We start from the raw sequence: 21,532 nt of genomic DNA on the forward strand, positions 1-21,532 counted from the left end.
TAGATCTAGAAATAATTGGTCCAAGAAATTTGATGATGCATTATGGGCCTATAGAACTGCATATAAGAATCCTATGGGAATTTCTCCATATAAAATGGTTTATGGAAAAGCATGTCACTTACCTCTCGAACTAGAACACAAGGCATATTGGGCTATTAAAGGGCTCAATTATGATTTCAAACTTGCCGGGGAGAAGAGGCTACTTTACATTAGCTCACTTGATGACATGAGAACCCAGGCCTATGAGAATGCCAAACTGTTTAAAGAAAAAGTTAAAAGATGGCATGACAAAAGGATATAAAAGCGTGAGTTTAATGTAGGTGATTATGTTTTGCTATACAACTCTCGTTTAAGATTTTTTTTGCAGGAAAACTTCTCTCTAAATGGAAAGGTCCTTACATTATCGAGGAGGTCTATTGTTCTGGTGCCATCAAAATCAACAACGCCAAAGGCACAAATCCGAAGGTGGTGAACGGTCAAAGAATCAAACATTATATCTCAGGTAATCCCATAAATGTTCAAATCAATGTTATTGACATCGTAACCCCGGAGGAGTACATAAGGGACACTTTCCAGAAAGTTTTAGACTCCGAAAAGGAATAGGTATGTGGTATGGTAAGTAAACCGACTCCAAAACTTCTCAAATAGCAATTTTCTCCGTTTTGGAATATTTTAAAAATAAGGAAAATAAGAAGTAGTCCTAAAGGGACACGAGGCATCCACGAGGGTGGAGGGCGCGCCTCCCTGCCTCGTGGGCACCTCGTGTGCCCTCCAGACTCCGTTTTCTTTCACGATACTTCTTTTGGTCAGTAAAAATTCATTATATAATCTCCCGAAAGTTTTGACCACCATACCACGACAAAACCCTCTGTTTTTGTTTTGAGTTGTTTCTGCAGTAGATCTAGAGCAAGATGTCCTCTCAAGAGTCAGTTGGGGAGAGTCAGGAATCTCATCCGACACCGAGGCCAAGAGCAAACAGCGATGCTGACCACTTTGGGCCATCAACGGAGGAAGAGATGGTGGCCGACTTGAAAAGGATAGATGCCATGGAGGAGGATCAAGAAGTTACCTCTCATCTCCAAGACATATTCATGATGGAGGAACTTCAGAGCTCCGCAATTCAAAATTCGGTCATCCCTCCCAATGCTAGATTTTTTTCTTATGAAAATATGAAAAAGAGTGTTACTTTTTCTCCCACAGCTATGCAACATCCATGGGTGAAAGGAGCTTTAACCGTCATGTGTAAACTTCGTAAGGAAATAATGGGTCTTAAGTAGCAAGTCAATAAGCTCGAGGAAGAGAACCGTATCCCAAGGGGCATCATCGCCAAGAATATCACATCACCACTTCCGAAGAAAGAGACATAAATACATGGGTATGGGCACTCCCCTTGGCAACTGCCAAGCTTGGGGGAGGTGCCCCGGTATCGTATCACCATCACACTTCTATCTTTACCGTTTTTCTTAGTTCGATCCTTTTGGTTATATCTTGATCTAGTAGAATAAAGTTTTAGTTTGATCTAGCTTTGAATTTTGTGTTGATCCCTATCTATGTAATCGAGTCCGTGAGCTATATATAATAAAGATTAGTTTTGATTTGAGGGCTTTGCTATCTCACTATGATCTTGAGGGAATAGAAGAAAAAGAAAGAAAAAAAGATCATATTGATCTTATGGAGAGTAATGACTTCACATATAAAGAGTATGATGAATAAAAGTTGTTGAGAGTTGACAAACATAGTTTTGGTCATTTTTGCAATTAATAGGAAGTAATAAAGAAAGAGAGGTTTTCACATATAAATATACTATCTTGGACATCTTTTATGATTGTGAGCACTCATTAAAATATGACATGCTAAAAAGTTGATTTTGGACAAGGAAGACAACGTAATGGGTTATGTTTTCTTATATTCGAAATAAATTATATTGTCATGGATCATCCAACATTTTGAGCTTCCCTTTCCCCTTCATGCTAGCCAAATTCTTTGCACCAAGTAGAGATACTACTTGTGCTTCCAAACATCCCTAAACCCAGTTTTGCCATGAGAGTCCACCATACCTACCTATGGATTGAGTAAGATCCTTCAAGTAAGTTCTCATCGGTGCAAGCAATAAAATTGCTCTCTAAATATGTATGATCTATTAGTGTGGAGAAAATAAGCTTTATACGAGCTTGTGATATGGAAGAAATAAAAGCGACGGACTGCATAATAAAGGTCCCTATGACAAGTGGAAATATAAAGTGACATTCTTTTGCATTAAGATTTTGTGCATCCAACCATAAAAGCGCATGAAAACCTCTGCTTCCCTCTATGAAGGGCCTATGTTTATTTTTATCTTCTACCTTATATAAGAGTGATGGTGATCTTCACCTTTCCCTTTTTACACTTTATCCTTTGGCAAGCACTATGTGTTGGAAATATCCTGATATATATATCCACTTGGATGTAGGTTTTCATAAATTATTATTGTTGATATTACCCTTGAGGTAAAGGGTTGGGAGGCAAAACTATAAGCCCCTATCTTTCTCTGTGCCCAATTGAAACTTCATACCCATAAGTATCGCGTGAGTGTTAGAAATTGTGAAAGACTAAATGATAGTTGAGTATGTGGACTTGCTGAAAAGCTCTTATATATTGACTCATTCCGATGTTATGATAAATTGTAATTGCTTCAATTTGCTAGTTTTCAATGAAGTTTATGATTCATACTTTACATTGTGAATAGATTGTTACTTTAGCACAAGTAATCATATGACAATATATATGTTGCTGTTCTAAGAATGATCATGATGCCCTCATGTCCATATTTTATTTTATCGACACCTCTATCTCTAAACATGTGGACATATTTTTCGATACCGGCTTCCGCTTGAGGACAAGTGAGGTCTAAGCTTGGGGGAGTTGATACGTCCATTTTGCATCATGATTTTATATCAATAATTATTGCATTATGGGCTATTACTACACATTATGTCACAATACTTATGCCTTTTCTCTCTTATTTTACAAGGTTTACATGAAGAGGCAGAATGCCGGCAACTGGAATTCTGGGCTGGAAAAGGAGCAAATATTAGAGACCTATTCTGCACAACACCAAAAGTCCTGAAACTCCAAGAAAGTTAGTTTTGGAATATATTAAAAATATTGGGCGAAGAAAGCACCAGAGGGGGGCCACCCGCAGTCCACGAGGGTGGAGGGCGCGCCCTACCCCCTGGGCACGCCCCCTGCCTCGTGGGCCACCTGGCAACCCTCCGATGCCCATCTTATGCTATATGGTGTCTTTTGCCCAGGAAAAAATCATAAGGAAGCTTTCGGGACGAAGCGTCGCCATCTCGAGGCGAAACCAATCTAGGGCTCCGGCGGAGCTGTTCTACCGGGGAAACATCCCTCCGGGAGGGGGTAATCGTCACCATTGTCATCAGCATAAATCCTCTCATCAAGAGGGGGTCAATCTCCATCAACATCTTCACCAGCACCATCTCCTCTCAAACCCTAGTTCATCTCTTGTATCCGGTCTTTGTCTCAAAACCTCAGATTAGTACCCGTGGGTTGCTAGTACTGTTGATTACTCCTTGTAGTTGATGCTAGTTGGTTTATTCAGTGGAAGATCATATGTTCATACCCTTAATGCATATTAATACCCCTCTTATTATGAACATGAATATGATTTGTGAGTAGTTACGTTTGTTCCTGAGGACATAGGAGAAGTCTTGTTATAAGTAGTTATGTGAATTTGGTATTCGTTCGATATTTTGATGAGATGTATGTTGTGTTTCCTCTAGTGGTGTTATGTGAACATCGACTACATGACACTTCACCATTGTTTGGGCCTATGGGAAGGCATTGGGAAGTAATAAGTAGATGATGGGTTGCTAGAGTGACAGAAGCTTAAACCCTAGTTTATGCGTTACTTCGTAAGGGGCTGATTTGGATCCATATGTTTCATGCTATGGTTAGGTTTACCTTAATTCTTATTTCGTAGTTGTGGATGCTTGCGAGAGGGGTTAATCATAAGTGGGATGCTTGTCCAAGGAAGGGCCGTACCCAAGCACCGGTCTACCCACATATCAAATTATCAAAGTAACGAACGTGAATCATACGAGCATGATGAAAACTAGCTTGATGATAATTCCCATGTGTCCTCGGGAGCGCTTTGCCTTATATAAGAGTTTGTCCAGGCTTGTCCTTTGCTACAAAAAGGATTGGGCCATCTTGCTACACCTTATTTAATTTTGTTACTTGTTACCCGTTACGAAGACCTTATCACAAAACTATCTATTACCAATAATTTTAGTGCTTGCAGAGAATACCTTACCGAAAACCGCTTGTCATTTCCTTCTGCTCCTCATTGCGTTCGACACTCTTACTTATAGAAAGGACTATGATAGATCCCTTATACTTGTGGGTCATCTTTGTGGAGAAGACAAAAAGAGGGAGATAGTCTCACATCAACTAGGCATATCAATGGGCTATGGAGATGCCCATCCATAGATATCAATGTGAGTGAGTAGGGATTGCCATGCAACGGATGCACTAGATCTATAAGTTTATAAAAGCTCAAAAAGAAAAACTAAGTGGGTGTGCATCCAACTTGCTTGCTCATGAAGACCTAGGGAAATTTGAGGGAGCCCATCATTGGAATATACAAGCCATGTTCTGTAATGAAAAATTCCCACTAGTATATGAAAGTGACAACATAGGAGACTCTCTATCATGAAGATCATAGTGCTACCTTGAAGCACAAGTGTGGTAAAAGGATATTAGCATTGCCCCTTCTCTCTTTTTCTCTCGTTTTTTATTGGGCCTTCTCTTTTTTTGACCTCTTTTTTTCGTCTGGAGAATCATAGTCTCCATCATCCTTTCCTCACTGGGACAATGCTCTAATAATGAAGATCATCACACTTTTATTTACTTACAACTCAAGAATTACAACTCGATACTTGGAACAAAATATGACTCTATATGAATGCCTCCGGCGGTGTACCAGAATGTGCAATGAATCAAGAGTGACATGTATGAAAGATTTATGAAAGGTGGCTTTTCCACAAATACGATGTCAACTACATGATCATGCAAAGCAATATGACAATGATGAAGCATTTCATAATAAACGGAACAGTGGAAAGTTGCATGGCAATATATCTTGGAATGGCTATGGAAATGCCATAATAGGTAGGTATGGTGGCTATTTTGAGGAAAGTATAAGGTGGGTGTATGGTACCGGCGAAAGTTACGCGGTACTAGAGAAGCTAGCAATGGTGGAAGGGTGAGAGTGCATATAATCCATGGACTCAACATTAGTCATAAAGAACACACATACTTATTGCAAAAATCTATTAGTTATCGAAACGAAGTACTACGCGCATGCTCCTAGGGGGATAGATTGGTAGGAAAAGACCTTCGCTCGTCCCCGATCGCCACTCATAAGGAAGACAATCAATAAATAAATCATGCTCCGACTTCATCACATAACGGTTCACCATACGTGCATGCTACGGGAATCACAAACTTCAACACAAGTATTTCTACAATCCACAATTACTCACTAGCATGACTCTAATATTACCATCCTCATATCTCAAAACAATCATGAGGAATCAAACTTCTCATAGTATTCAATGCACTTTATATGATTTTTTTATTATATCCCTCTTGGATGCCCATCATATTAGGACTAAATTCATAACCTAAGCAAATTATCATGTTGTTTAAGACTCTCAAAATAATATAAGTGAAGCATGAGAGTTCATCAATTTCTTCAAAATAAAACCACCATCGTGCTCTAAAAAGATATAAGTGAAGCACTAGAGCAAATGACAAACTACTCCAAAAGATATAAGCTAAGATCAATGAGTAGTTGAATAATTAAGTAACTATGTGAAGACTCTCTAACATTTAAGAATTTCAGATCTTAATATTTTATTCAAACAGCAAGCAAAACAAAATAAAATAAAATGACATTGCAAGGATAGCACATATCATGTGAAGAAGCAAAAACTTAGGCTCAACCAAAACTGACCGATAGTTGTTGAAGAAGAAAGGTGGGATGCCAACCGGGGCATCCCCAAGCTTAGATGCTTGAGACTTATTGAAATATTAATTAGGGATGCCTTGGGCATCCCCAAGCTTGAGCTTTTGTGTCTCCTTAATTCCTTTTATATCACGATTTCCCTAAATCTTAAAAACTTCATCCACACAAAACTCAACAAGAACTCGTGAGATAAGTTAGTATAAATCAATGCAATAACCTTATCATTCTCTACCGTAGAAAATCACTAAATTATTATTTGATATTGCCTACTAAGTGTCTCTTCATATTTAACACTCCTATCCTCAAATAGAATCATTAAACAAGCAAACATATGCAAACATAATAGCAATCTGTCTAAACAGAACAGTCTGTAAAGAATGCAAGAGGAATCATACTCTCCTAACTCCAAAAATTCTGAAAAATTACCACACTGTAGAAAATTTGTTGTTACTCATTGTGTCAAAATTTCAAGATTTTATCTTGTTCTTACTATTCACCAATATTCAAAACATAACAACAAACTTTCTGTTTTCGAAACAACAACGTATAGACTTGTAAAATAAGCATGGTAAAGGCTATACTTGACTTTTTTTATTGAACTAAAAGATATAATACATGTCTCTGAATAGAAGCAAGCAAATCTAAACAAAAGAAAATGACGCTCCAAGCAAAACACATATCATGTGGTGAATAAAACTATAGCTCCATGTAAAGTTACAGATGAAAGAGGGGATGCCATCCGGGGCATCCCCAAGCTTAGGCTCTTGGTTGTCCTTGAATATTACCTTGGGGTGCCTTGGGAATCCCCAAGCTTAGGCTCTTGCCACTCCTTATTCCATAGTCCATCGAATCTTACCCAAAACTTGAAAGCTTCACAACACAAAACTCAACAGAAAACTCGTAAGCTCCGTCAGTATAAGAAAATAAATCACCACTTAGGTACTGTTGTGAACTCATTCTAAATTCATATTGGTGTTGTATCTAATTTATTCCAACTTCTCCGTGGTTCGTACCCTTCGATACTACTCATAGATTCATCAAAATAAGCAAAAAAAACACATAGAAAACAGAATATGTCAAAAACAGAGCAGTCTGTAGTAATCTGGAAACTTTCCATACTTCTGTAACTCAAAAAATTCTGAAAACTTAGGACAATCTAGGCAATTTGTATATCAATCTTGTGTAAAAAAATCAGATCAAAAGCACGTTCCAGTGAATTTTGAAATTTCCTGGACTGAGCACAAAAGTTTCTGTTTTTGCACAGAATCAAGTCGACTATCATCCACACTATCCCAAAGGCTTTACTTGGCACTTTACTGAAACAAAAGCTATAAAACATGATTACTACAGTAGCATAATCATGTGAAGACACCAAACACAGTAAGGGTAAATATTGGGTTGTCTCCCAACAAGCGCTTTTCTTTAATGCCTTTCTAGCTAGGCATTATGATTTCAATGATGCTCACATAAAAGATAAGAATTGAAACATAATAGGAGCATCATGAAGCATATGACTAACACATTTAAGTCTAACACACTTCCGATGCATAGGGATTTTGTGAGCAAACAACTTATGGGAACAAGAATCAACTAGCATAGGAAAGCAAAACAAGCATAACTTCAAGATTTTTAACACATAGAGAGGAAACTTGATATTATTGCAACTCCTAAAAGCATATATTCCTCCCTCATAATAATTTTCAGTAGCATCATGAATGAATTCAACAATATAACCATCACATAAAGCATTATTTTCATGATCTACACACATATAAATTGTATTACTCTCCACCTAAGCAATTTTTTCTCATGAATAGTAGTGGGAAAAAGCTCAACAAAATAACTATCATGTGAGGCATAATCCAATTGAAAATTAAAATCAAGATGACAAGTTTCATGGTTATAATTATTCTTTATGCATACATGTCATCACCATAATCATCATAGATAGGAGGCATGCTTTCATCATAATAAATTTGATCATCAAAACTTGGGGGACTAAAATATCATCTTCATCAAACATAGCATCCCCAAGCTTGTGGCTTTGCATATCATTAGCATCATGGATATTCAAATAATTCACACTAACAACATTGCAGTAGTGCTCATCATTCAAAGATTTAGTGCCAAATATTTTAGAAACTTCTTCTTCTAACACTTGAGCACAATTTTCCTTTCCATCATTTTCACGAAAGATATTAAAAAGATGAAGCATATGAGGCAACCTCAATTCCATTTTTTGTAGTTTTCTTTTATAAACTAAACTAGTGATAAAACAAGAAACTAAAAGATTCGATTGCAAAGATATACCTTCAAGCACTAACCTCCCCAGCAATGGCGCCAAAAAAGAGCTTGATGTCTACTACACAACCTTCTTCTTGTAGACATTGTTGGGCCTCCAAGTGCAGAGATTTGTAGGGCTAGCAAATTTCCCTCAAGTGAATGACCTAAGGTTTATCAATCCGTGGGAGGTGTAGGATGAAGATGGTCTCTCTCAAACAACCCTGCAACCAAATAACAAAGAGTCTCTTGTGTCTGCAACACACCCAATACAATGGTAAATTATATAGGTGCACTATTTCGGCGAAGAGATGGTGATACAAGTGCAATATGGATGGTAGATATAGGTTTTTGTAATCTGAAAATATAAAAACGGCAAGGTAGCAAGTGGTAAAAGTGAGCAAAAACGGTATTGCAATGCTAGGAAACAAGGCCTAGGGTTCATACTTTCACTAGTGCAAGTTCTCTCAATAATGATAACATAATTAGATCATATAACAATCCCTCAATGTGCAACAAAGAGTCACTCCAAAGTCACTAATAGTGGAGAACAAACGAAGAGATTATTGTAGGGTATGAAACCACCTCAAAGTTATTCTATCCGATCAATCCATTGGGCTATTCCAATAAGTGTCACAAACAGCCCTAGAGTTCGTAGTAAAATAACACCTTAAGACATAAATCAACCAAAACCCTAATATCACCTAGATACTACAATGTCACCACAAGTATCCGCGTGTTTGATTATACGATATGCATCACACAATCTCAGATTCATCTATTCAAACTAACACAAAGAACTTCAAAGATTTCCCCAAAGTTTCTACCGGAGAGTCAAGACGAAAACATGTGCCAACCCTATGCATAAGTCCACAAGGTCACTGAACCCGCAAGTTGATCACCAAAACATACATCAAGTGAATCACGTGAATATCCCATTGTCACCACAGATAAGCACATGCTAGACATGCATCAAGTGTTCTCAAATCCTTAAAGACTCAATCCGATAAGATAACTTCAAAGGGAAAACTCAATCCATTACAAGAAGGTAGAGGGGGAGAAACATCATATGATCCAACTATAATAGCACAACTTGTGATACATTAAGATCATGCTAAATCAAGAACACGAGAGAGAGAGAGAGAGAGAGAGAGAGAGAGAGAGAGAGAGAGAGATCAAACACATAGCTACTGGTACATACCCTCAGCTTCGAGGGTGAACTACTCCCTCCTCGTCATGGAGAGCGTCGGGATGATGAAGATGACCACCGGTAATGGATCCCCCTCCGGCAGGGTCTCGATTGGTTTTTGGTGGCTACAGAGGCTTGCGGCGGCGGAACTCCTGATCTTGGTTCTGTTATGGAAGTTTGGGGATATAAAAGAGGTTTTGGCGTCAGGGGCAAGTCAGGGGGTCCACGAGGTAGGGGCGCGCCTGTTGGGCATAATAAGCCACCGCGTCGCTCCTAGCACGGCTGGAGCGTGTATGGGCGCGCACCGGACGTGTCGGGCGCACCGGGTCCGCGGTGTGTGTGTGCGTAGATGTGCGTGTGTGAGTGTGTGAGCCAGCGCGCGTGTGCGTGGGGCCACGCCGGGTTGTTAGCGAGCAAACAGGAGTGGTAGACCTCGTCGGGCGCGCTGGGAGGCCGTGGCGATCGCGTTCGGGCGCGGTGCATGGACGCGGCCAAAGCGCGAAGGACGTGGGGGGGAGGGTGGGTGAGTGGGTGCAAGGCGAGGCCTGGCAGGCCGGTGCTCGTGGGTATAAAACCCTGGATCCTCTCTGTAGCTCGTTGACAAGGTCGAGTTTGTGCTTGAGGAGAAAGAAAAGCGTTCATGTGCTGGGAAAATCTCACTGTCCACCACTTCTCTGAACTTCTTCTTCCTGTCTTTTCTGGTCGAGCCACGGCAAGCCGGAGTGAGCTGAGCGAGAGGGAGAGGAGAGCTGCGGCGAGGCAGTGGCAGTCCCAACAGCGCCCAGGGGGGTAGGGCGCGCCCTCCACCCTCATGGTGGCCTCATGATGCTTCTAGTCCATCTCCGATGCTCCGTGGGCTTCTTCTGGTCCAAAAATAATCTCTTTAAATTTTCAGGTCAATTGGACTCCGTTTGATATTCCTTTTCTGTGATACTCAAAAACAAGGAAAATACATAAACTGGCACTGGGCTCTAGGTTAATAGGTTAGTCCCAAAAATCATATAAAATAGCATATAAATGCATATAAAACATTCAAGATGGATAATATAATAGCATGGAACAATCAAAAATTATAGACGCCATGGTGGTCAAGGTTGTGCAAGCCACATCGAAGAAGAGAAGTAAGAAGGAGATGGACGCCATGGCCACTGTGTAGCAAATGAATTCCCATCGTTCCGCGGCGACTACAAGCAGGGATGACTAATGTTGGTGCTAAATCCGGCATATCTCGAGGGAGGGGTCTTAAGCTAGGCGTCTTGGAACGATGGTAACATGGGCACATAATTTTATCCAAATTCGGGCTCTCTCAAAGAGATAATACCCTACGTCCTGTTTTTGATTGTATTGATATGGGTATAGTACAAAGTATAAGTATCTAGCACGAGATTGTTCTAATGATTATGAGATGATCTATTGACTAGCCTAGCCTCGATTAATATAATGCACCAAAGGCCTAGGGTTACATGAGTCCTTGTCTTGTGCGTCAAGTCTTGTGAAAACCTCCTTGTATACATCATGGGATTTCTGAAGCGGCTCATTAGCGAACCGCCATGGGGTCCTCGGCCCGACCCACCCGATTGGGAGGCGACATGGTGAGTACCCCTAGTCCAGGACTCCATCACCCCGCTAGGTCACTGGAGCGGGCACAGAGATCGAGCCTTCGCTCCTATCCATCCATGACCGATGGAGGGCGGCGCACACGGCGAGCTCCTCATTCTACTCCATCACGAGGGTGTCCTAGTCAATAGGGTCGGCTTTTTCTCGAAGGTGGAGGCGCTGCCTAAGCCGGACATGGTGGCGGCGGACCACGGTAAGGGGAGAAGATTGGGCAGATTTTCTTTTCAGACCATGTCCAGCCTGTTCACCGGGACACATAGAGAGTGAACACCAATTAGAGATGTTGTTTTCGTGCCGCTGGAGCGGGCTTAGGGGGTGTTTGTTTCCAGGGACTTTTTGGTGTAGGGACTAGAAAAAGTCCCTAGCAAACCAAACAGGGTGGGACTTTTTTGGGACTTTTTGCTAAAAGTCCTTAGAAGCACCTCCTTGAGAGTCTTTTTCAAAAAGTCCCAGGGACTAGAAAAAGTCCTAGGACTAGAAAAACAAACACCATCTTATTCATTCACATGGATGGATGTGTATCCTTCTCTCCCCTTCCTTTTTTGACACCTATCCCTTTCCTTCCATGCTTCCCTTGACAACAAATCAAATCAACTGCCACCCTCAAAAAAATAAAATCAAATCAACTACCGTATCATCTCAAAAGAGGAAATCATCTTTTTTTAGGGGTACAGAAAATCATCTTGTACATCTCATTCCTCGTTGGATGAAGCATAGAGGAGCAGCATGGATCATGGATGGATGGGAATGGAAGAGCCAACCGGTTGCACTGTACTAGTACAGTGCCACACAAATGCTCAGCCATTGTATTTTTCTACATTCGTAGATACTACATATCCTCTTGTTACTTATACCTGGCCAAACCTCGGGCCGGGCTGGGCTTCGGGCCGGGCCTAGCCAAGCCCGACACAAAAAACCCAGGCCTGGGCCCGGCCCGGCCCGACCATCGGGCCTGTGTTTTTGGGCCCGAGCCCAGCCCGAGCACGTAAAAGCCTGTCGGGCTTTGGGCCGGCCCGGCCCAATCTTCAGAAAAATGCAAAAACGACGGGCCAGGGCCCGGCTCGGCCCGGCCTTCGGGCTCAAAAACTAGGCCCGAGCCCGGCCCGGGGGCAGCGTCGGGCCGGGCCGGGTCGGGCTTTTTCGGGCCGGGCCGGCCGGGCCAGGCTTCCCATGGCCAGGACTATTGTTACTACATGCAGAGATGGTCTGAAACGAATGCTGTATTTTCTCCGGCATACTGGCCAGGAGCATCTTTGGTCGATCCCTCAAAACCAATTAGCTCCCTAAGTTTTTTGTTTTCGGGACCTAGCCGATCCCTCATCTGCTTTAACTCCTAAAAAGTTTACTCCTTTCCCGCAAAAAAAAACATTTACTCCTTAGGTCGGTCATTGCTTATATTTACTCGGTCGCGGCTCGTTCTTAGGATAATTTTCCCCCTTCCATGCGCCCGCTGCTCTTCCCCACTCGGCCGCATCCACTCCGGCACGGTCGTCCGTGCCTCCACCGTGGACAAGCACCACCGCAACCACCCCGTAGCACCCGTGTTCCTCCGCCCACTTTGATCCAGCTGCCCCTCGTCGCCACCGCCAGAATGGACGTATCTACGCATGTCACCGTTGTTGCCGGTTTCGATGCACCCAGGCCCCAGCACCATCACGTTTCATCGGGAGTCGTCGGAAACCGAATCGTGCAGCCACCCGAGCACTTTGCGCCGCCTCGCGGTATTTCTCCCTTCTCCTTTTTTTTATGTGGGCGCATCCTGGTCCACCGGTCACTCGGGCTCAGTCCTCGCATATTAACTTGTCAACAAGCCTCTGTAGGTCATCAAGTGTGATGATTGTTGGCGGCTGTTGTTGCGACGGGTCTCGAAGATGGTTTAACATCCTGATTATGTTTTCTACAATGTGAAATGGACAAACTAAGGCCTCATTCGGTTTGGAGGATTTTTATAGGAAAAACATAGGAAAAAGAATTTCAGAGGAAAATTTTCTATAGGTGCATTCGGTTTGTAGGAAACGCGTATGGGGATGTCGTAGGAATACTGCTCATTTATGTGTTTTTGGAGGAATCTATACATCCACTCAAAGCTCATATTTTGCGTAGGAATGAGGCAAGGACAATTCCTTACGATGGCAAGTGTCATTCTATCAAATTCCTATACTACTCTTAATTCCTACGTTTTGGTTTACTCTAAACCGAATGAGGTCTAACTGCAATTATGTGCGGTTCTTCTTCAGTTCAAAGCAATTTGTGGAACATGGGGTTTGTGAGCACAAGCTCACAATCCTCCCCCCCCCCCCCCCAAAAAAATCGATGATCCAATTTATTTTGTTTTCGAAAGCATTTTGGATCACCAATTTTGTTTTTTGTGCCTAGAGTTCTATGAATGTAATTTCATCACAAAATTTTGCACGCATGTGGAACCCACATCCATGTTTGCTAACAAAAAAGTTCAGATGTGAGCAGAACAACATATTAGTTTGATCAAACTGAAATGAAAACATAAGTCTGCATAATTGACTAGTTAGAGATCATCATAAATGAAGTAAATTGACTGATAATGACTTGTCGATAGCTAAGTCAATCAGCACTAGCAGAAAAGAAATTCCTTTTTTTAAAGGCAAATTTAAAGACAATTTCTTTGGTGACAAAAGATGATTTTGAGAATGCAAAATGTTTTTTGTTTTGAATTTCTTGGACAGATAAGTTAAACAAGTGTCATTTTTGGGAAGTGCCCTTGGTCTTCAGAAACAAAACAAGGAACTCACAAAATTGCACTAGTTTGTACCATAGTACAGTGCCACATTCTACAAGGAACAGAAATTAGCATAGTGCAGTGCCACATTCTACAAGGAACAGAAATATTCAGCCATTGTTAGATATCTCCAGATATCTTCTTGTTTCTACAGATATGTGAAAATGAATGCAAATACTTTTCGCTCCTCACATCAATCCTACATGACCGTGAGTATGTGTGTTCCAGGTCATATACGTACGATGGTTTTCCCTCCCAATTCTTTTTGAAAGAATCAGTAGGGACATGAGGGCACCGCACATAATAACATGAGGCACAAGGTTACCAAACATGCTGGATGAACATGAATCAGTAGGGGCAGCAAGCACACTCCACGCAGAAGAAACATGATTCACAAATTGGGGCTGGAAGCTAGGATCCGAACAGAAATATGGCATCACAGAACATGATTATTAGAAAACAGTAGTAGCACGTCCAAAATCCCAATTTTGTCAATGCGATTCGATTCGATCGTCCACGAATAAGATGCAACTACGACACCTCACTAGTACTCCCTCCGTTCCAAAATACTTGACTTCCATTTGTCCAAAAATGGATGTACTTATATACTAAAACATGTCTAGATACATCTATATTTTGACAAATGGAAGGCATATGTATTGTGGAACGGAGGGAGTACCATATAGATTGGTCGTCCCACAGATAAGATGCAGTTCAACACTACACTACTACATTGATTACTTAGGAAGCTAAGATAAACTGCCACTGGCCATCCACAAACTAATTAAACAATCAGTAGTACCATAGCAGCAAAGTAATCTGACTGAACCAACTGAACTGAAATCATAAGGTTGCATGTACTAAACGACTGAGATAGGAGGAGCATGCAGAAGAATCATAAGGTTGCATGAACTAAACGACTGATAGGAGGAGCATGCAGAAGAAACACGATTCATAAACTGGGAATGCACTTCATTAGTATAGATGGCTATCACGTGATCGGAACAAAATAAAATGGCATCACAAAACATGATTAAAACAGACAGTAGCACGTTGGAAATCCCAATTTTGTCATGTTCAATTTGATTGAATTGTCCAGAAATTAGATGCAGCTAAGATAAGTGTAAATTTCTTGCGCATGTACAACCGTAAGTGTACATGAGGAGAAGATTACATACTAAACAATATGAGGAGCAGATTACTAAACATGCTGGAAAAGGGTCATCATAATGTGCCTCATGCATCCTCCCAAACAACCAGCAAATGTAGGATGCAGTCCATCATGAGTTTCTCAGTGACTGTGGATCAGTTATCACAATTCACAACCATAAAGGACATATATAACTCTTACGCCATGCAGAACAAGATTAAGGAATGAACATTTAAAAAAATAGCAACTGAGGATGCAAACAACATTAATCCAGATTACTATCCTATGATCAAAGCAAATGCCATCCCAGACACATGGTTGTAGCTTGTCCAAAATCCCAATTTTCACATGCGCTGAAACTGCAACTCCATTCGGTTGTCCCACAGATAAGATGCATATCAACATTACCCCTAATGAAGATAGTCATGGTTCTCCCGAAATTAAAGTATTAAACACAGATATTAGCAGCAGAATAAACTGGCCCAACTGAAGTGATATCAAAAGGTTACATGAACTAGAGAGCATAGATGAACAGAGCGACTGATAGAGTGATTCAAACTAATTAAGGACATCAGCACACCACACATAATAACACAAGGCAGAATAGGCCGGGTGTTTACCTCATTCTAAAATAACACAATGCAGAAGCAGAAGGTCTGAATTAACGGGGAAATCAAGCAAATCGTGCCTGGTCAATGCTTCCCGTCCAAGATAACCAGCATGTAGGAAAATTACAAAGATGTTGGTGACTATATATGGATCATCACAAACACCATGCAGAAGAAAACACGATTCCCAAATGGGGGATGCACGCCATTAAGAGATCTTGCTATCCTTGCTAGGAGTATAAGACCGGAATAAAAAAGTGGCATCACAAAACATGATTATAACACGCCCGAAATCACCATTTTGTCATGCAATTCAATTTGATCATCCATGAACAAGATGCAGCTACGACATTGTACTAGTACGACAGATGAAGCTGATTAATTAAGATACCTCCCGCGATTCGATTTGATCGTCCCATAGATAAGATGCAGTTCAACATTACACTACTACATTGATTACCCCTAATAGATGAAGCTACTCCCTCCGTCTCAGTTTACAAGTCCTACGCGTATACTTAGGTTGCCAATTTTATCACCCTAATATAAACTATATAACACAAAAATTATATCTTTTGAAAATAGAACATCTGAAGTTTATATTGGTATATTTTTTGTAATATATGACTTGTATTAGGTTGGTCAAATTGACGACTTAGGGGTACATGCACGCCCTGTAAACTAAGAGAGAGGTAGTAACATAAATTGCCACGGCCTCCCAGGATTTAGTTAAACACAGATAGTAGTAGCATAGCACTGAATAAATCTGACAAAACTGAACTGAAACCACAAGTCTGCATATATATGGATTGAAGATGATAGATGAAGTAATTAAATGAGTGATAGGAGGAGCATGGCTTCAAAAGGGATCCCACCACCCTTCAGTCCCATGTCGACGGCGTCGATGGATCAGGTGAAGTAGTGGGCTGGCTAATCTGCAGTGAGATGAATCGGACTGTCAGATTGATGCTCGTGCCGCCGGTACACCTAGGGAAGTAGGGAGGAAGGAAGAAAAGAGGAAGGTAGCGGACCTCAACTCCTAGGTAGGCGCCACGGTCTGTCAACTTGGCGAGGCGGGCGAGCTCCTTGCGGTCGAGGAAGCGGGAGAGGACGGCGACGGCGAGGTCGATGTGCTTGATGGCGAGGGCCGTGATCCGGTTTGCGCGGCACAGGTAGTCGAGCGCCTTGTCCACGTCGCCGTCGCTGGCTACGTGACGGGTCTTGGCGGTGGCGTCCGGGTCGTCGGACAGATCGGCCTTGGCGAGGCTCTCGGTGGCGGCGGCGACCGGGTCGCGGGGCTTGCCGGGGACGGGGGCCTGGGCGCCTGGCCGCCGACGAGGCACTCAACGCAGCGCGGGAGGTGGTGCTCCTCGAGCATCTTGACGGCCAAGATGGCGGACTCGACGCGGGCGATGGCCTGGGGCTGGGTGGTGGGGCGGGCCGGGAGCTTCTGCGCGAGCAGCGCGTCGTAGAGCTGCTCGTCGGGCAGGAGTGCGAAGGCGATGTTGACGGCGGAGACGGCGCGGTTCTTGACGGCGGTGTCGAGGCAGACTGAGAGCATCCTGGCGCCGGGATCCAGGCCGAGGTAGTAGACCTTGAAGACGTCCGAGGCAATCTGCCCGAGCCTGGCCTCGGCGTCGGCAGGGGTGGGGGCGGGGGCGGCCCGGTGGCGCTCCAGGCGGCGGTGGAGCTCCAGGAGGCGGTCGCGTTGCGTGCGCACGTTCTTGGCGGCCATCATGGCCTGCATGAGGACCAACTCCAGGTTCTCCTTGCTCAGCTCTCGCGCCATGGCCGCCGCTCCGCTCGTCTCTCTCTCTCGCTGCGAGTGTGAGGCCGGAGGTGAGAATTCTTGGGGAGGAGAGGAAAGAAAGGTTGGAGGAGCAGCGAGCGGCGCCTGGCAGATCCGGCTGCAGGGGATGGGCCCACCAGCCAGAACAGGAGGGGTAGCGTGCTCCCTCCGCTACCGCAACAAGGCAGCCCTTCTCGCTCTAGTCTCTACTTCTAATAGAGCAGTTGGTAGTCTCGCTTCCAGGTTTTTTGCGTTCCACCACTTTCGTTCGGGTTTTTTCGTAGGTTAACTGTCGTAGATTTTTTTCGTTACCTCCCCCACTTCATCGGTTTATTTTCACTTCACCCTCTCACACAACAAAAAAAACTGAACGAATCAGAACTTTTTATACTGTCGCAAATTATTTAGTAATGTTTTTATGTAAAAGAATCAATCACAATCAATCTCTAAAGATCAAATCTAAACTAATTAATCTTCATAACGTTTGTTTCCTTTCGAATCATGTCCATAACTTTCCTTCCTTGTTTGGGGAGAAACTGTTTGGTAGCAGAGATTAGGAAGCTTCCTATGAGTGTAGTAATAGGAAGTATTCTTTTTCTTGATGATTCGTTTCCATGCATGATGATAGTAAATTAGGCCAACATTCACCACTATTTATCAACGTCATCAATCGTATCCATTCCTACCAGTTTTAAGGGAATCTGCTCGCTATGTCTTTTTTAAGGGGATCCGCTCGCTAAGTCGTCGTCGCATGTTATTTTCACAAACAATCTCTACTCCTAATGGAGCAGTTGGTAGCCTCGTACGGTTTATTTTTGTCCTCCTCCCACCTCCACTGGTTCTTTTTCTCTCCACTCTTTCCTTGCAAACCAATAATTTCTTAACATACAAAAGATCACGAATCTATCTTTCCTTACCCGAACCAATCGCGCCCTACATCAGTGCATTTCTTTATTAAGAAAACTAACACGTAAATCTTAACGCATTGTAAACAAATCCCGTTATGGACCTAATTAATTTATTATGGAATCTATACGTGGTCGCATTGGTTCTTTTTCTCTCCACTCTTTCCTTACAAACCACTAATTTTCTAACATACAAAAGATCACAAATCTATCTTTCCTTACCCGAATCAATCGATCCCTACATCAGTGCATTTCTTTATTAAGAAAACTAACACGTAAATCTTAACGCATTATAAAGAATTCCCGTTATGGACATAATTAATTTATTATGGAATCTGTACATGGTCGCATCTCTCCCCTCGTGAAAAAATCGCATCCATCTCCCGTTAAAAAGGAAAAGAGAACATGAACGATCAATCCCACACCATGCATCTCAGTAGCAAAAAATCGCCCCCGCCTCTGCTAGTGCACCTCGCCGTGTGCCCGGCTCGACCCATGCCTCGTCTGCATGGCTGGACGCCGCCGTCTCCACCGCCACGTACAAGAAAACGGTGGGCAGAACCATCCATTCAAATCGCACACCCCCACCCTCCTTCGCAATCCCTAGCCCCGCATCACCCTATCGCTTTCTCGCCTCTCTTTCCCCTCGATGTAGATGGTGCCGAGCGGCGGCCTCGAGCATCGGTAGTGCCGCCCTCTCTATCTTCGCTGCGTCGAGAGATGGGCCGAGGCTATCGTCGGTTCGCCGCCCACGATTGGGCCGCCTCCGGTTGTCGCGCACCACCGGCTCCACCTAACGTGCCCGACCCTCTCCGCTTTCGACCTTCCGGCGACCACATCCCTTCGCGCCTCCATCCATCATCCACAAGGCCACTCCCTACACCCACCCTCCTAAATTCTCCATATCGGCGGACAATCACCGAAGATCCAAGTTGGCCCGATATCAATTTTCTTACATGCTTTCTTTATCAGTTGGTGATGGGAATGGGTTCCAATTTCTCTCTCTGACTGTGGATTCGCAGGCAATAAGCGCTTTTACATGTATCCTCCTATCGGTCCCTAAAGTACCAAGGTAAATGGTTGATGTTGCGTTTGTCTAGGATGATATATGTTGGCTCTGTTCCGGTTCATCCGAGCAGTTCCGGTACATCGTGCATTTATCTTGCCAGTAATGTTCTGTGATGCTCTGATGCACTTTGGGAATTGTTTATCTTGTCTTCAGTGCAGAACATTTGTTTATTAATGCATGAGAAGAATCCTTGTTACTACCTTGAACCTGTTTTATAATCCATATTGTTATGCACTAGCGCGTGTGCGTGTGAAATAAATGGATTATGGTCCCGTACCCAATAAGATGGATATGTGTGTGTTAGAGAGAGAGAGGGAGAGGGGGAGAGAGAGTGAGAAGGAGGGAGGGAGAGAGTGTGTGTGAGAATTTGATGGTAAAAAGGTCGCCAATGTCACTTGATATGTATGAGAATATTAAATGTAATATTAACATAATTGATATTGAACTCTTAAATTTAATGTGGCCCCGTTGCAACGCACGGGTGTTCTTCTAGTTCAAGTTGATTTTCGAAATCTCAAAATGCTAGTCCATTAATAGAATGAACATTTGGAAACATGTGATTCCAAGCAAGGAGGAATATTTCTTTTTTAGCATTGCCTTGTGGAAACAAATATTGTTATTGCACACATCTCGGTGCAAAAACTAGGGGTGTAAAAGACAAATGAAGGGTGCCCGCAAGTCCGTTTAGTTAGCTTTAGCTAGCTTGATTGTTCATTCTCTTCGGAAAAAACATGATTGAACTATTAGACCATACATGGATTAAATGGGTCTCGGTTTACTTCCCTAGCAAAAAACAAACCATCCGCAGAAGGCTGTGTGAAAAAAAAGTGCAAGATCATCTTCAGCAGGACAAATGTTTTTTGCACACATTTCTTTGTGAGATAAGGAGCAGTCGTCTCTTTCACATTCTATATCTTCTCACATGTGTGTTCACCAACATATGTTTTACATTAGATAACTATCTGACCTTTTGTCAAATGAACACTTGGAAAGCCAGGTGCGTCCGTCCACACAAGAGCCCAAAGTAGACATTCTCATTTCTAGTCTTGGTGATCTTCACTCTCTTTTGTACCTCGTACTCAGAGATGGCTTGCCAAATCTTCTCAATTGTTCTGAAACTCATGCCATGCTTGAAATCTGGTTTCTCCATGTCTACAACATTGATAAATGGTTAGAAGTTGAATTTCATGTTCCCGTCTTCTTCTGGAAGCTTGAGAACAGGAAAAAAAATTGGCTCATCTTCCTTGTACAACTTGGTCTTCACTTCCTCATGAATTAATCCATCCTTCTCGGCATGATCTACATTCCTTTCATATAATTCATCATCTTCACTCTATATGTCATAGTCACTATCACTGAATTGCTCATCTGGATCATCACTGTCACTGTCTTCGGCCTCTTGGTTCCTCCTTCCACTACTGAATTTCCTGCTGTCACACTTCGTCCTTTCCCTATGTCCTCATGGTTAGTAGGGAAGACCATACTTTTATTGCTCAATTATATTGATATGATCAACATATATTGTAAGATGCTTTGACCTCTATGATGCATGTATCATCTTCAAAGCATCATCGTCAGTTTTTAAAAGCAACCCGACTTTCAACTCGTGTTTTTATTGGAAATTAAAACACCAATATATTTTCAGTCAAGGTGACAATGCATAACCATGTTCATTCATAAATGCAGTTATCCACACTAATGATCATGTCTCACAACTCACAACGTCAAATCAAGCAATGTGTACATGCATGCAAGTTCTCTTAGGTCCAATACCTCCAAAATCATGATTATGTATTTCCTGAGTGAATTGATGAACAACATCGACTACATTGCAAAATTCAGTTCTTGGGGCCGAAGTAGGTGTCGTTCAACCTAATGAGCGTTTCTTTTCTTTTCTTGGGGTCGAAGGAGGTTCCATTGGTCAGAAAGAAAGGCAGTGGCGTCATCAGGGAGCTCCTGCTGCTGCAGAGCCATTCGACGGGGCCTCTCCATCGCTTTGACATGCCCTTTTGTGATACAAATATATTACTCCCCCTGTCCCATAATATAAGAACGTTTTTGATATTAGTGTAGTGCCAAAAACGTTTTTATATTATAGGACTTAATGACACAAACGTTCTTATATTATGGGACGGAGGGAGT

The 21,532-nt window shown here is 42.5% G+C and overlaps 1 pseudogene; it reads right to left on the bottom strand.

Moving 5' to 3' along the window:
- Nucleotides 1–16,171: 16,171 nt before the first annotated feature.
- On the bottom strand, nt 16,172–17,512 carry LOC123094004 (uncharacterized; annotated as a pseudogene).
- Nucleotides 17,513–21,532: the final 4,020 nt, after the last annotated feature.

The sequence above is a fragment of the Triticum aestivum genome, chromosome 1B (genome assembly GCF_018294505.1).
Source record: "Triticum aestivum cultivar Chinese Spring chromosome 1B, IWGSC CS RefSeq v2.1, whole genome shotgun sequence".
In the NCBI taxonomy this organism is placed as follows: Eukaryota; Viridiplantae; Streptophyta; class Magnoliopsida; order Poales; family Poaceae; genus Triticum; species Triticum aestivum.